This window comes from Phyllostomus discolor, chromosome X, assembly GCF_004126475.2.
Source record: "Phyllostomus discolor isolate MPI-MPIP mPhyDis1 chromosome X, mPhyDis1.pri.v3, whole genome shotgun sequence".
Classification (NCBI taxonomy): Eukaryota; Metazoa; Chordata; class Mammalia; order Chiroptera; family Phyllostomidae; genus Phyllostomus; species Phyllostomus discolor.
Genome location: NC_050198.1, coordinates 21,827,942 through 21,845,796, shown reverse-complemented (window position 1 = coordinate 21,845,796; position 17,855 = coordinate 21,827,942). Strand labels below are relative to the sequence as shown.

General features: G+C 38.0%; 1 protein-coding gene and 1 long non-coding RNA gene across 2 annotated transcripts in view; one reads left to right on the top strand and one right to left on the bottom strand.

Annotated features, from left to right (window-relative positions):
- Positions 1-17,855, bottom strand: part of LANCL3 (LanC like 3) — a 118,971-nt gene that overhangs the window by 57,895 nt on the left and 43,221 nt on the right. The gene's annotated exons all lie outside the window — the stretch shown is intronic.
- LOC118498442 lies at positions 1,172-8,187 on the top strand. Its single transcript, XR_004900932.1, has 3 exons — positions 1,172-1,182; positions 5,936-5,947; positions 8,064-8,187. It is a non-coding gene; the product is annotated as an uncharacterized LOC118498442 (long non-coding RNA).

The following is a 17,855-nucleotide window of genomic DNA, read 5'->3' as shown; positions in this document are numbered from 1 at the left end:
CTCATTCACTGATGATGGGCACTTAGGTTGCTTCCAGCACCTGGCTATTGTAAATTGCGCTGTTATGAACCTTAGGATGCATAGCTTCTTTGGAATTGGTGTTTCAGGATTCTCAGGATATAATCTCAGCAGTGGAATTGCCAGGTCAAAAGGCAGTTCCATTTTTAGTTTTCTGAGGAAGTTCCATACTGTTCTCCACAATGGCTGCACCAGTCTGCATTCCTACCAACAGTGCATTAGGGTTCCCTTTTCTCCACAACCTCACCAGCACTTACTTGTTTGTTGATTTGTTTACGATGGCCATTCGGACCTGTGTGAAGTAGTATCTCATTGTGGTTTTAACTTGCATCTCTCTGATGGCCAGTGATGCTGAGCATCCTTTCATATGTCTCTGGGCCCTCAGTATATCCTCCTTGGAGAAGTGTCTGTTCAAGTCCTTTGCCCATTTTTTAATTGGGTTGGTTGTCTTCCTGGAGTTGAGTTGTGTGAGTTCTTTACATATTTTGAAGATCAAACCCTTGTCTAAGGTATCATTTGCAAATTAAAAAAAGAAGAAGAAGATCCTTGAGCCCCAACTACAAAGCTTCTGATTCAGTGGGCCTGAGGTGGGGCCCAAGAATCTGCATCTCAAACAAGCTCTCACATGATGCTGATGCACAGTCCAGGGCACAATCTGAGGAAACACTGCTCTAAGACACTGTATACCATTTGTGTTATCCTTGACACACACTATCTCTTACTGTTAACCTCTCTTTTTTTGTATTGTATTTCCAGTAATTTTGTGAATTCCTTGAGGACAGGCACTCTGTTTTATGCTCCCTGGTACTTCTGGAGTACCTAGCACAGTGGCACTCAACAACCTTTATTGAATGACCAAAGGGAATATAGCCACTAATCTTCAGGTCTAGTTTCTTATTCCTGACAGTGATAAACATGAGACAAGCCAGTGTACTTCAACAGACATTTCTGCTGAGGAACTAACAGCTTCAGAATTCTAGTCAATAAATGCAGGCAAGAGTCCTTTTCTTAAAATTGGACCCTATTTACAATGTAGACATGCCACAATTTCAGCCCTGATTTCTGCTGCATGAAGTCACATATTTTTATGAGTCACATATTTTATATTACACATTTCCCTCTGGTTCTCTGAGCCAAGAAGTTCCTCTTAAAATAACCTAATAAGTAAATGCATTTTCTTCCAGAACAGCCTCTTTACCATATATATGCATTATCTGGTTGGAAAATATTATCTTGAGTGGTGGGAGTGGGTAGAGAGTTCTTCCTGGGAACTGTAATGGTCGAACTGCTGCAAAGAACATGACATTTAATTATGATTTTGTTCTCTGATGAGCCCTGTTCTCATGATTAAATCTGTAGTAGTAGAAGAGTGAGAGATGGCAGCCTGAATCTCATCTACCACACAATTGCATTGAATGTGGGGGTCAAGGTTACTAATTGAAATATTTCCTTTCATCTAAAAAGAGGAAAACAATCTCTTCTCTGATGACAAAATCTTAAATAGTGGTGCTATTTTTGAGTGAATATCACTTCTATATCTACTGGTATTGTTATTCAGTTTAATAAGAAATATTCCAAGTCTGTGCCACTTTTTCAAAAGCAAAGACAATGGCCAAAAAAAAAAAAAGACACAAAGATCTCCCCAATGAAAATTTATCAAACGGTTTCCTCTTTGTTTCCTATTAAGAGCAAAGGTAAAACGACCTGTTTAGGCCATAAGAAAAAAAGGTGGTAAAGATAAAAGCTGATAGTAGATTAATTACCAAGGTGTAAAAAGTACTGATGAAAGATGTAATTACTTGGACTCTATTCATTACACTTCAACCTTTGACTATACAATGATGGACACAGCCTCCAATGTCAGTTTACTTATTTATTCAATAGTCACTTACCACCCACCCAAGCACAGTGGTTAAACAAGCAACTTCGAGACCCATTAAATGAATTATAATTGTAGCTTCACTGTGTATTTGCTGTGAGAAGCTGATAACACAGCTCTCTTCCCTAAGCATGAGAGCAGAGTAGTGCCCCCTTTTTCTGTAGTTTCACCTTCCATGGTTTTGGTTACCCATGGTCAACTGTTCTCCAAAAATATTAAATGGAAAATTTCAGAAATAAACAATTCATAAGTTTTACTTTTAAGTATATTTTATTGATTATGCTATTACAGTTGTCCCAATTTTTTCTCCTCTATGTCCCCTTCCTCCCTGCACTGACACCCAATCATCTAGCATTTCCTCCCTCCCTTAGTTCATGTCCATGGGTTGTACATATAAGTTCTTTGGCTTCTCCATCTCCTATACTATACTTAACCTACCTCTGTCCATTTTGTACCTACCATTTCTGCTTCTTATTCCCTGTACCCTTTCCCTCCATTCTCCCCCGCCCCCTCCCCACTGATAACCCTCCATATGATCTCCATTTCTGTGATTCTGTCCCTGTTCTAGTTGTTTGCTTAGTTTTTGTTTTTGTTTTTTGTTTTTTTTTAGGTTCAGTTGTTGGTAGTTGTGAGTTTCTTGTCATTTTATTGTTCATAGTTTTTGATCTTTGTTTTCTTAGATAAGTCCCTTTAACCTTTCATGTAATAAGGATTTGGCGAGGAACTGCTTTAGCTTTACCTTACCTGGGAAGCACTTTATCTGCCCTTCCATTCTAAATGATAGTTTTGCTGGATACAGTCATCTTGGATGTAGGCCCTTGCCTTTCATGACTTGGAATACTTCTTTCCAGCCCCTTCTTGCCTGTAAGATTTCTTTTTTTATTTTTTAAATATAATTTATTGATTATGCTATTACTGTTGTCCCATTTTCCCCCCTTCACTCCCTTCCACCCTGCAGACCCTCTCCCACCCACATTCCCCACCTTTAGTTCATGTCCATGTGTCATACTGATAAGTTCTTTAGCTTCTACATTTCCGATACTATTCTTACCCTCCCCCTGTCTATTTTCTACCTACCATCTATGCTACTTATTCCCTGTGCCTTTTCCCCCTCTCTCTTCCTTCTACTCCACTGTTGCTAACCTCCAGGTGATCTCCCTTTCTGTGGTTCTGTTCCTGTTCTACCTTTTTTTTTAACATTTTATTTACTTATTTTCAGAGTGGGAAGGGAGGGAGCTAGAGAGAGAGAGAAAGATGAATGTGCGGTTGCTGGGGGTTATAGCCTGCAACCCAGGCATGTACCCTGGCTGGGAATCGAACCTGCAACACTTTGGTTCGCAGCCCGCGCTCAATCCACTGAGCTACGCTAGCCAGGGCCTGTTCCTGTTCTACTTGTTTGCTTAGTTTGTTTTTGGTTTTGTTCCAGGTGTGGTTAATAATTGTGAGTTTGCTGTCATTTTACTGTACACGTTTTTTATCTTCTTTTTCTTAGATAAGTCCCTTTAACATTTCATATAATAATGGCTTGGTGATAATGAATGCCTTTAACTTGACCTTATCTGAGAAGCACTTTATCTGTCCTTCCATTCTAAATGATAGCTTTGTTGGATAGAGCAATCTTGGATGTAGGTCTTTGCCTTTCATGACTTGGAATACTTCTTTCCAGCCCCTTCTTGCCTGCAAGATCTCTTTTGAGAAATCAGCTGACAGTCTGATGGGAACTCCTTTGTAGGTAACTGTCTCCTTATCTCTTGCTGCTTCTAGGAGTCTCTCCTGAATTTTAATCTTGACTAATGTAATGATGATGTGCCTTTGTGTGTTCCTCCTTTGGTCCAACTTCTTTGGGACTCCCTGAACTTCCTGGACTTCCTGAAATTCTATTTCCTTGGCCACGTTGGGGAAGTTCTCCTTCATTAATTCTTCAAATAACTTTTCCACTTGTTGCTCTTTCTCTTGTCCTTCTGGTACCCCTATAATTTGGATGTTGGAATGTTTAAAGATGTCCTGGAGGTCCCTAAGCCTCTCCTCATTTTTTTGAATTCTTATTTCTTCATTCTTTTCTATTTGGTTGTTTCTTTCTTCCTTGTGGTGCACTCCATTGATTTGAGTCCCAGTTTTCTTCCCATCACTATTGGTTCCCTGTTCATTTTCCTTCATTTCACTTAGTGTAGCATGCATTTTTTCATCTAATTTGCAATCAAATTCAACCAATTCTGTGAGCATGCCGATTACCAGTGCTTTGAACTGTGCATCTGATAGGTTAGCTATCTCTTCATGGCTTAATTGTACCTTTTCTGGAGCTTTGATTTGTTATTTTGTTTTGGGACTTTTTTTTTTTTTTTGTCTTAGTGCGCCTGTTATGTAGTGAGTGGCGGAGCCTTAGTTGTTCACCCAGATGGGTCAACCCAGTTGCTGGGTTTTGTTGCTGTATGTCAGGGAGAGGTCCAAGAGGGAACAATGGTGTTTGCTCTGCCCTCTGCTGGATTTCAGTCACTTCTGCTGCTTCCCCCAAGCAAACTGGGCCCTTCTGGTGCTGATTCCCATGTGGGTGGGTTTGTGTACATTCTAGGACCCTGTGGGTCTCTCCAATGAACTCTCCTGTGAGGCTGGGGGTCTCTCCCCGTACCTCAACCCACACAGGTGTTTTCAATTGGTGTTTGAGGCTTTGTTTCCCCAAGCTGGAACCCTGGGTTGCACAGTGTATCTTGCTCCTCAGTTTTGCCAGGTTTATCTGAGCATGAATTTGGGACCACTCTGTCCACCAGCCACCTTGTGCACCATGGCCCTCCACAATCCGCCGCCTCGCTGGGTCTGCCAGCCACCACTTTTTTTGCTGTGACCCCTCTTCTCCTGGCCGCTGCACTCCACCCCTCCTACCAGTCTGGATGAATATGTCTATTTTAAGTGCTTGGTTGTCAGACTTCCATACTGTTCAATCTTCTGTCAGTACTGGTTGTTTTTTTGTTTCTAAATTTTTGTTGTCCTTATTTTGGTTGTGCGAGGAGGTGCAGTGTGTCTACCTACACCTCCATCTGGGCCGGAAGTCCTTGCCTGTAAGGTTTCTTTTGAGAAATCAGCTGATAGTCTTATGGGAACTCCTTTGTATGTAACTCTCTCCTTTCCTCTTGTGGTTTTTAAGATTCTCCCCTTACCTTTAATCTTGGGAAATGTCATTATGATGTATCTTGGTGTGTTCCCCCTTGGGTCCAGTTTCTTTGGGACTCTCTTGGCTTCCTGGAAGTCTATTTCCTTCACTAGACTGGGGGTGTTTTCCTTCATTATTTGTTCAAATAAGTTTTCAATTCTTGGTCTTCTCCTTCTGGCACCTCCATGATTCAGATTTTGGAATGTTTAAAATTGCCCTGGAGGTTCCTAGGCCTCTCCGCATATTTTTTGGGTTCTGTGTCTTCATTCTGTCCCAGTTGGATGCTATTTCTTCATTTTGCTCCAAATTGCTGATTTGAGTCCTGGTTCCCTTCCCTTCACTCTCGGCTCCCTGTATATTTTACTTTATTTCACATTGTATAGCCTTCACTTCTTCTTGTATTTTTCGGTCATACTCATCCATTTCTGTCAGCATCCTGATTGCCAGTGTTTTGAAGTCTGTATCTGACAGGTTGTCTGTCTCCTCATCACTTATTTTGTGATGAGGAGATAGACAAAAATCCTAAAAACCCTAAAATGCTTCCAAGTCATTGCAGCCAAAGTAACTGATAATTATATAGAACATTAGGTCTGCTAAGTACTTGTTATATAATCTCTTTTAACTCTCACATTACCTCAAGTTAGATATATTACTGCTTCCATATTCACTATAGAAAGTAGAAAATACTGCAGAGGTTAAATAACTTTTTCAAGTGTATAGGGTTGATAAGTAGGATAATGGTATTTATCTTACTTATATTAATATTAATAATTTATAATTGATAATTTATTGCCAAAGCATGATACTTTTGATAGGAACCATGCAGTTGGGAATCTAAGACAAGAGATATAAACCAAAACTTACCTAGGGGACTGTGGCGTCTGATTGATAAGGGATTCATTCTAGTCCTGAACTCAAGTTCTTTTCCAAAGTTGTGATTTTTCTGCTGCCTTGGGCTTTTGGTACCACTAGTGTTGAGCAAAATTTGCTATTCCTTAAATATGCCAAGAAATGTGACCAATAAAACCAATAATTGCTTCTCTGCCTTTGAAATAACCCTCAAAGGAGTGGGTGGAGCTTCTGAATCAGTTCTGGTGGTTCAAGACTGAATTCTCAACCCAGATTCCTCAGAGTAGCTTGAAAACTCAGAGAGGAAGTATTTGTAAGGTATTCTGGTACAGATGAGAAGTCCCCAAATAGAACATGGTAAAAGAAGTGGTGGTGGGATATTGGAGACAAGTGTGGATGACTAAGTGTGAGAATTGAAAGTAGATGGCAAATTTTGAGATAAATAAAACTTAGCAGAATGTTTCTCACATCACATTTGTTCCCTGAGTTTCTTCTGCTATTTTTCTCACAAGCCTTTTTTTTTTCTTTTCATAATTGATCTTTTTCCCGAAAAGGGCAGCATCTCTGGCTGCCCTTTTGGGTGTACTGTTCATTGCACATATCATGTTTGTTTTAATCTGTCACATTAAGAGGGAGCCTTTCCTGCAGCATAACAGGGGCAACCACAAGCTCTTAATCTCCACTACCTTTTTACTACTGCTGGGCTGAGTAACAGGCACACTCCTAGTGAACGGAAGATTTGTGATACAAATTTAGTGAAGAAAAAAGGAGTACACATGAAGTATTTTTAATTTCATGAACTTAAATAGCCCCTTTTATCTGAGGCTAAGAAGGGACAACCATTTCTTTTATTTTAAAGAAATGATTAAATTTATGATATTGGTTAGTAACATTATATGTTTCAAGTGTACAATTCTAGAATATATCATCTGTATACTGCATTGTATGGTCACATAAATGTATCTTGAAAATATCATGTTAAGCAAAATTATATAAAAACAATAACCATATGATTTCACTTGTACATGGGATATAAAACTGAAAGCAACAAACAACCAAACAAAACAGACAACCCACATTTTAAAAGGAACTCCTACCCTAAATGTGGTTTAGCTTTTATGGGGCTGACAGCAGCACCACTCAGGATTAAGTATGTGATGGACAGGATGCTTGGTTGTTTGTGGGTATTGTCATCTTTTTACTCACAATCAGCCTTTTTTGCAGTCAAAGAATGGTAAAATTCTACCACTCTTACATTACAAAATTAGAAATGTGCTTGCCTGTGCATTTCTATGCTGACAAATAGAGCTCTCTGATTGTTAACATAAAGTTACCTTTTAGGAAACTATTATTTTGAACTTGTAGAATACCTGACATATACAAAGGTATTTGTTTTTAAAATAATCTGTTACATTTGTATTTATGCAGACGATAAAATCTTCTGTATGTTTCTCAACCTTTAAAACTTGTGTTCATTCTTGATAAAGTAAACACTGACAGACAGATGTAGACACTTAATGAGTCATTAGAATTTCTCTTTTGTTTGTCTTAGAGGATTTATGCTTTTCCTGTAAATAAAGGAGAATGTCATGTAGAAAAATGTCACTTTAATTGCATCTTAAAATACTGTTCCTCAAACAGTTGTTAAATTAAATATTTATGAATCAATATGTACAGGAATAGAAGAATCAAAGCCAGTTTTCAGTAAGTATACTTTTATTCAGCTAAAAAATGAATACCTTATCATGTCCTTACCATTTTGAATAAATAAAACACCTGAAGAGGGTAATTACATCAGAAGTTAGGTAGAAAAATGGACCCTCAGAATTTTCCTTCAGCATGCTATGACTTAATTTAATATTTCTCTTCATCTTCAGCAACATGAGCTTTTAATTAGCAAGATAGCATAGCTGTTTCTGATTTATAGTCTTCAGTATTAACCAACAGGTAAACATTAGTATCTCCAGCAGTCAGAGAAAAGTCCCCATTCCTCCCCTTGATGCAGGTGACTTCTTAGAGATTCTAACTAAAACTACTGTGTCAAATGCCTTTTAACATTTATCTTTCAAACTTGAGGCATTTTATGTTTTCCATCAGATAAACTGTATTCCTGTTCTGAAAACCAAATGTGAATCAAAGGCAGGGCAATACCACTTTCATCTCTGTGTCTAGTGCAGGGGTGTCAAACTCATTTTCGCTGGGGGCCACATCATCCTCACGGTTTCCTATTTCAAAGGGTCAAAATAACTTTAGGACTGTATAAATGTAACTACTTCTTAACTGTTAAGGAGCTGAAATTACATTCGGCCCTTTGAAAGCAACCATGAAGCTGATGTGGCCCCCAGTGAAAATGAGTTTGACACTCCTGTTTTGTTTTTGTTTTTGTTTTCCTAGAGATTTCAGTCCTAATGTGGTATCTTCTAAGTAATCCCTTGTTCTGAAGTTCTGTTCTCTGACAGTTAAGATGCTATGATGATTTCAATGTGTTTACAATGCCCTCTGAATTTTTATTGGCAGGGGTTTCTTTGTATTTGGCTACCTGCAGTTTCACTGTAGTGAGTCTAGATTTCATCTTACTCATCCTAGTTGTTATATGTTGTGTTTCTTGTATGTGTAGGTTCATATATTTAATCACTTCTGGCAAATTATTAGCCATTATTCCTTTAAGTATTACCACTTCTCCATTTTTAATAACTCTATTGAGACATAATTCACATACCCCACAATTAGCCCATTTAAAGTGTACAATTCAATGATTTTAATATGTTTATATGGTTGCACAACCATCACCACAATAGATTTTAGAAGATTTTCATTACCCCAAAGGAAATGCTGAACTATTAACAGTCACTCCTCTACCCTACCCATCCCTTACCCCTGCCCCCACTGGTACTGCCCCAGGCAATCACTAATCTACTTCTTCCCTGCCTATTCTGGACATTTCATACAAATAAATATAATACAATATGTGATCTTCTGCAACTGACTTCTTAGCAAAATGTCACAGTTTATCTGTGTTGTAGCATGTATCAGTGCGTAATTCACTTTTATTGCCAAATAATATTCCGTTGTATGAATATATCACATTTTACTTATTCATGCGTCAGTTGATGGGCATTTGAGTCATTTCCAGTTATTGGCTATTATGAATAATGCCTCCATGAACATTCATCTACAGGTTTTTGTATGGATATATGTTATTATTTCTCTTGGGTATATACCTAGGAAGGGAATTGCTAGGCCATATGATAATTATGTTTAACATTTTCAGAAACTATCATGCTCTATTCTACAGCAGTTGTACCATTTTCCATCGACACCAGCACGACACCAGCAATGCATGAAGGTTCCAGTTTCTTCACATACCCTCCACTTGTTATTATCAGACTTTTTAAAAAAATCCTCACCTGAGGATATGTTTATTGATTTTAAAGAGAAGGGAAGAGAGGGAGGGGAGAGAAAGAGAGAGACAGAAAGGCACATTGATGTGAGAGAGAAACATCGAATGGACACCTCCTGTTTGCACACTGACCAGGCATCAAACCCACAACCTAGGTATATGCCATGAACAGGGATTAAACCCAAAGCCATTTAGAGTATAGGAAAACACTCCAACCAGCTGAGCCAGCTGGCCACAGTTATTATCAGACTTTTTGATTATAGTCATGTTAAGCAAGTATGAAGTGGTATGTAATTGTGACTTTGGTATGCATTTTTTCTGATGACTAACTGATGTTGAACATCTTTTTAATTGCTTATCAGCCATTTGGGCATCTTTGGAAAAATGTCTTTTTGGATCCTTTGCTAATTTTTAAGGGTGTTATTTGTTTTTTATTATTGCGTTGTAATAGTTTTTTTATATTTCTGGATACAAGTCCCTTATTACAAATATAATTTGCCAATATATTCTCCCATTGCATGGATCATCTTTTAACTGTATTGATGATTTTCTTTGAAGCACAAAAGTTTTACTTTTTATAAAGCCCAATTTATCTGCTCTTTCTTTTGTCATTTTGTGTTTTTGGTGTCATATCTAAGAAGACTGCCTAAACTGAGTTTATGATCTCCATTTTTTTATATCAATGCTTCCTTCTCTACCTTTGTTGCATGTTATAATTACCCAGGCAACTTTAAAAGATTCTGAAGCTGAGGCCATGCTCCATAACAATTAAATCAGAATCTACTGAGGTGTGACCTAGGTATCAATAGTTTTACTGCCGCACAGGTGAATCCATTGTGTAGCCAAGGTAGAGAATTGCTGCTCTGTATCCCTCTGGGATCCAAGTGAACATATTGGGTTGGCCAAAAAGTTCATTTAGTGTTGTTTTGTGCAATGGCTCTAGTAGTATTTAGTTTTCTTTAACTTCATTTGAAATAATTTTGTTAGATTGTATTGTGATAGATGTCATATCAATGTACATTTTTAAAAACTTACCAAAATTGGTGAATTTTAGCCTTGGCTGGTGTGGCTCAGTGGATCGGGTGATCCACTTGTGAACCACGGGGTCACTGGTTGGATTTCCAGTAGGGGCACATGCTTGGGTTGTGGGCTGGGTCCCTGGTTGGGGTGCACAAGAGGCAATGACACATTGGTGTTTTTCTCCTCTTTCTCCCTCTCTTCCCCTCTCTCTAAAGATAAATGAGTAAAATCTATATAAAAAAATTGTGAATTTTTGTGCAGCCATTTTAATATTGAAGATGGAAGAACATATGCAACATTTTCTGTGTATTATGCTTTATTATTTCAAGAAAGGTAAAAACACAACTGAAACACAGAAAAAATTGTGCAGTGTATGAAGAAGGTTCTGTGATTGATCAAATGTGTCAAAAGAGGTTTGCGAAGTTTATTGGTACTGTTGACATTTTGGCCAAATAATTCTTTGTTGTGGGGCTGTCTTCCTCATTGGAGGATGTTTAGCAGCACCCCTGGCTTCTACCCACTAGAAGACAATAGTGGGAGATAGCCACCATACTCAAAATATCAAAATCAGTAAAGTTATTGGTGGAAAATGAAAGAGGTGTCTTTTTCTAACAGAAAAAAAATGTAATGGACTTTTTTGGCCAACCTGATATATTATACCTTTGTGTCACTTCATATTGCTTATCTTCTTTTTTACCTTTCTATTTAATCACTTCTTTGTGTTGCATTATTAGTAGCTTCTTCAGATCTATCTTACAGTTCACCAGTTCTTTCTTGAGCAGTTTCCCACCTGCTGTTTAACCCACCCATTGAGTTTTGTATCTATCAATTTTATTTTTCTTTTCTGTAATTTCCAGGTGAGTCTTTCTCATGGTTTCATTCAGGGTGGGACAAAAGTAGGTTTACAGTTCTGAGTATGTGAAATGCAGAGTTTATTCTTGTATTATTTACTATTTGTCACATTATTTTCCATGTAAACAATTGTAAACCTACCTTTTCCCCACCCTGTATTGCTTACTAAATTTTGTGATTTTTACCTTTTGTGGGGAGCATTTAATACATTTTTTGCATTCCATATCTGGCAGTTTCAATATTGGAACTCTTTAGTGGTCTAATTTCCTTGTTTGTTGTTTCTGCATACCTTCACCCATAGTGAGTTGTTTCCTTGGGTCTTTGATCTTCCACCACGTGTACAGAGCTGATTTATTTTAATATGAGGTATTGAAATTGAGGATGCTTCCCTACAGAGATTTGTATTTCTGTAATTCAGGGGCATTGACAGCCTGGGACCACTTTAGCCTTCTTCTTGGGTCTCCAACTTGATGCAAGAGAAATTCACATTTGCCTTCAGGGCAACCTTGCACTTCATCTCAGGTTTTTTGTTTTGTTTTGCTTGTTTAAGGAGAATTTAGGTTATCCCCTTACTGTATTTGGCCTACTGTGTGTTGGTAAATAAGTTTCATATAATATAGATACAATGTTTAACCAATTATAATATTCTGCCATTTATAAGATGAATTTCTTATATACCAGTAAAAAAGAGGAAAAAACATACTCAAGCTGGCAGAATACTTGTTATCACTTGGGGTTTTATGCTTATTAAAAGAGCTCTTTCAGAGTTACTTAAACATTGATTTTAACTATACATCTTAAAAAAGTATATAAACAAAATAAATTCATTAGGATCGTCAAAACTGTCTCATATTCACACTCCCATCAGCCTGAATAGCTTTCTCCTACAAGTCACTGATGTTCATGATTTTTCACAAAATATCCTCTGTGTCATCAAAAGTGCTGGTGACATAAAAGAAAGAATAAACAAATGGGATTCATCAAATTAAAAAGTTTCTGCACAACTAAAGAAAACATCAGCAAAATGGAAAGGGAACCAACCATATGGGAGGATATATTTGCCAATGATACCTCAAACAAGGATTTGATCTCCAAAATATATAAAGAATTCACATGACTTCATTCCAGGAAGACAAACAATCCAATTAAAAAATGGGCAAAGGACCTGAACAGACACTTCTCCAAGGACATAAAGAGGTCCCAGAGACACATGGAAGGATGTTCAGCATCACTAGCCATCAGAGAGATGCAAATTAAAACCACAATGAGATACCACTTGACACCACTTAGAATAGCCATCATAACCAAATCAATAAACAACACCTGCTGGTGAGGATGTGGAGAAAAGGGAACCCTAGTGCACTGTTGGTGGGAATGCAGACTGGTGCAGCCATTGTGTAGAACAATATGGAACTTCCTCAGAAAACTAAAAATGGAACTGCCTTTTGACCCAGCAATACCACTGATGGACGTATACCCTAAGAATCCTGAAACACCAGTTCCAAAGAACCTATGCATCCCAATGTTCATAGCTGCACAATTTGTGATAGCCAAGTACTGGAAGCTACCTAAGTGCCCATCAGTAAATGATTGGATGAAAAAACTATAGTACATTTACACGATGGAATACTACGCAGCAGAAATAAAGAAGGAGCTCCTACCCTTTGCAACAGCATGGATGGAACTGGACAGTATTATGCTAAGTGAAGTATGCCAGGTGGTAAAAGACAAATACCATATGATCTCACCTATAAGTGGAAGCTAATCAACAAAAGAAACAAGCGAGCAAAATATAACGAGACATTGAGATAAAGAACAAACTGACAGTAACTATAGGGGAGGGGGAGGGGAATAACAGGGCAAAGAAGGGGAGGAAAGGTCATTGAGGAACATGTATAAAGGACCCATGGATAGGGCAAGGTAGAGTAATGGGGGGTAATAGGGACAACTGTAATTGTGCAACAATTAAAAAAAGGAAAAAGAAAGTACCAGTGATGCAGCATTTCTTAAAAGAGTCTTCTACTTTGTTACTGGCATTTTTTCCCAAGTGGTTGACACCCATCTGGGAGGTTTTAATGCACATGCACATACCATGTGTACTAAATTCTACTGCATCTAGGCAGATAGTGATTTTGAGATATATTCCAATCTCACAGATATTAAAATGTGAAAAAGTGCATCTTCAAAGCAACAAAATTATATAGTCACTTTGTTATAGAAAAAGGCCTTCCTGAGTATCTAGACAGGTGCTACTCAAAATGTGATTATCAAGCCTGTGCCATTCAGTAAATTTGTTAGTGGTCTAAAAGGATGAGAAGTACAGTAATTGAGAGTAAACATTTGGCAATTAATTCAAGTAAATTTTAATCAGTTGAATCTAATAATAAAACATTGGAAAAAAACATGGGGTAAAAACATTTGGAGTTACATTTCATGTGTTTTTAATTTCATTTTCTTGGCAGTGTGTCAGTAAGCTGTATTACAGAAGTCCATGATGGATTAGAAATTAAAAAAAAAAAAACACAACAAAAAACAGGTCATTCAGGAATGATAGTTTGAGTAGCATTGATAATAATGGTCTTCATAGTTTAGCTCCAGCAGAATCATCTGGAAGGTTTGTTAAAACACAGATTGCTGGCCTTATGGTAGGTCTGGTGTAGAATGTGAAGATTTACATTTCTAATGAGTTCCTAGATGATGCTGATACTGCTATTTTAGGGACCACACTTTCAGAACCACTGCCCTACACCACCATACTGCTGGAAGCAGAAATCTTATGGCCTAGAATCTCCAGCCTTGTTTGATAGCCAGGCTATCCTGTTGCTGTCTTGGAAATTTCCTTCTTCCAATGATTACTCTTACTTTTAATACATTTAGAATGACTTCCCTTAATTTGTATTTGTTTAATCTCCTTGGCATACTGTTCAGACACCACTGACTTTCAGGACTGGTACATTCAATGTAGGTTGCAGGGTATATGTGATCATATTTGATCAAATGTTCACACTTCTGGAATAGCAAAATGTGTATTTTACAATTTATGTGAATTGGTGCCATGATTGAGTATAAATAAGCTTCCAGCCAGTTCTTGTTGATAATGCTATGGACAGTCTGTTGACAGCATTCTAAGGTCTGACCAAGCAGCACAAATACCCAAGGTAACTCTTTCTAGAGGTATAAGCCAGACTACATATCATACTTCTGAAATATTTGTATAGCTTCACTGAGGTGTTAGGAGAAAGTGTCTTTATGAAAAATATGTATTGCATATCCACAGCATAGTTCCCAACATTAACTGCTGCTATTGCTGTCATCCTGTAGAACATATATTGACCTCAGAGACCTTGATAAATGACCCTTTAAGGGAAAATCACTGTCTGTAGATGACTCAAATATATTAATTATTGATGCCATAGGCAGAGTAAATTTCCTTTTTACTGCCATGGCAAGTGCTGTACATCCTTGCAGTATCTGCAGATGACATTTATAGCCCTCTGAATGCCTGCCATTTGCTGGAGTGGAAATAACATATCCCGATTACAAGTGTTATGACATGCTAGGAACATTCTTTGAGTTCTGAACCAGTGCTTCTCAAACATTAATGCATCTGAATAACCTGGAGAACCTATTAAAGATCTGGGACAGGGCCTGAGATTCTTCATTTCTTAGAAGCTTCTGGGTGATGTCATTGTTCTTAGTCTGTGGGCAACACTTCAAGTGGCAAGATGCTAAACACTTTCAAACCACCTCCTTTCATGGGAGTATCCCTCTTGCATACTAGCAAGTCGGATACTGGTGTAGCCCTTCACCCAGAAGCTTAGTCTGGTCACCCAAAGTGGTCATTTCCCACATCCTTATGTGCAGTTAGTAAAATATTGTGCTTTGGTCTTGGGCAAAACAGGAGTGATGAAAGATATTAGAGCCCCAGTGTTGCCATCTCTCACTATGAGGCCCTCACATGCTTCTATTCCCAAGGAGCAGGCAAAATGCAGTAACCTAATAAGAATTCTTTTAGACAGTGAAATCTACTGAGATCTGAGGGTCAAGGCTGCATTCCTTCCTGGCCAAATGTATCACATACCAATGGTTTTAGCTGTTAAGTGATAGAAAACCTGACTTTCAGTGGCTTAGACAGTGGGTTATCATTCTAACATATAAATAAGTCTGGAATTAGGTGGCTACTGGTATTTGTCCAATCACTTGCTGATGTCAGGGCCAGTGTCTATGTACGTCTTTGCCTTTTCCACCTCATAGTTGTACAATGTGTGGAAGCTCTAGATACCATGTCTATGTTCAAGGCAGGAGGAAGAGGGAAGACTGTACCATGTCTGAACTTATCATGAAAGAAAAAGCTGTCCAAGAAATCTCCAGTAAATTTCTCCTTGTGTCTGCTGACCAGAACAGTTACCAGACCATACAAGGGAGACTAGGAAAGCTTGTATTTATCTGTGCCACCTTGAAAGTATTGAAATTCTGTTAGGAATAAAGAAGGTAGAAATGAATATTGGGTAGGCAATGAACTGTGTGCCTACAGTAACTAGAAGTAAAATTTATGTGCCTTCTATGATTAACTTTCTCTTTATCTTAGCAGAATCCAGTATTCATTACTAGGAAGTATAGTGAGTGTATCGCAGGGGAAGGTTTGGTAGAGGGAAGAAGCAAAAATCAAACAGCTTTTCAGTATCCAAACTCCATTCCTCTGAGTGAGATACATATACACATTGGGTTCTGAAGGCACAAATTACACCTAAAATCAAAAGGAAAAGTAAATGAATATCACATTGTGTACACAACATGGATTGGAAATTTAGCAACAGAATTTCCAAAGCCACAAGTATGGTGGTACCCCTTACCCTGCAGTTTTAGTAGAAAGTTCAGGTAGTAAACAGCCTGTGTTGCCAGCTTAATGAATCCCTAATGATTTTGAAAGAAAACCTGGTACTATTAATTATAATTAGAATGCCTCCTGAGACACTTCAAGATTCAGTTCTTGCAAGGAATCCAATTAAAAAATGGGCAGAGGATTTGAACAGACACTTCTCCAAGGAGGACATACAGAAAATCCAAAGACACATGAAACGATGTTCAATATCGCTAGCTAACAGAGAGGTGCAAATTAAAACTACAATGAGATACCACTTCACACCAGTCAGAATGGCCATCATAAACAAAGCAACAAACAACAAGTGTTGGAGAGGTTGTGGAGAAAAGGGGTCCCTAGTGCACTGTTGGGACTGCAGACTGGTACAACCACTATGGAAAGCAGTATGGAACTTCCTCAGAAAACTAAAAATGGGTCTGCCTTTTGACCCAGCAATTCCACTGCTTGGACTCTATCCTAAGTATACTAAGACACCAATCCAAAAGAACCTATGCATCCCAATGTTCATAGCAGCACAATTTACAATAGCTAGATGCTGGAAGCAACCTAGATGCCCATCAGTAAATGAATGGATCAAAAAACTATGGTACATTTACACAATGGAATTCTAGGCAACAGAAAGAAAGAAGGAGATCCTACCCTTTGCAACAGCTTGACTGGAGCTGGAAAGCATTATGCTAAGCAAAACAAGCCAGGCAGGGAAAGACAAATACCGTATGATCTCACCTTTAACAGGAACCTAAACAACAAAACAAAGAAGCAAGCAAAATATAACCAAAGACACTGAAATAGAGGACAGGCTGACAGTGACCACAGGGGAGAGAAGAGGGAATTTCAGGAGAGAATGGGAAGGGTTTACAGGAACAAACTTAAAGGACACATGGACAAAAACTAGGGGGAGGGTGGTAATGGGAAGGAAGTGGGGAGGGTTGGGAGGGTTGGCTGGATTGGGAGTAAAAGGGAGAAAACTATACTTGAACAATGATTAAAATAAAATTTTTTAAAAAGATTCAGTTCTTGATAAGGACCAGTCAATAAAGACTTTTGATAAAGAATGAAACAGCATGGAATGTGAAAACCTTGGAGGTGTATCCCTTTTAATAATGTTCTTTGGACTTTGATCCTTAAATAATAAATATCTTTTCAGTGATGTTATTATGCATTTGCTGTTGATTTTTAGAGGACCATTTGTATCAGTTAGAGTTAATTAGACCTGTATTAGGTTAGGATTTTGGACACTGCGGAACTTTCTTTACCTTTCTTCATTTAACCTTAAGATAATTTTGTTGTTAGGAGTTAACTCTTAAAGATGAAGAAAAATACAATTTGGGGTGAAAAGGTGATGTGTTTCTCTTTTTTGATTAAAAACATAGTGTAGAGAGTCAAGATCAAGCTTTTCAGCCTAGCTTTGTATTATTTGTGAAGGTGATTGATTGCTTTGTTTAATCCTCTGTGCTTTCTGGTTTCAAATTAGTTTATATATTTTTATGTGTAGCCTAGTCACTGGACAAAAGGGAATGATGATTTCTGTATCGGACAGAGTTTAGAATTTAGAGGAGAAAAGTGAGATAAAAGACAAGTTTTAATTTTGTTTCATTCATCTAAAGGAAATAGAAGTGTTTCACAGACTCCAATAGACAGTCTGACAGAAGATGGCAATTGTGGAAAGATAAGGGTGGGCTTCTTTTGATCTATCTTGAATGAAATTAGTTCTTACAGAAAATCCCCTTTCTTGCTTCCAAAAGAGAGCATAAAATAGCTTGTGTTGGGGGAAAAAGGATGGGTGGTGTTCTGGTGGGATTATGTGACA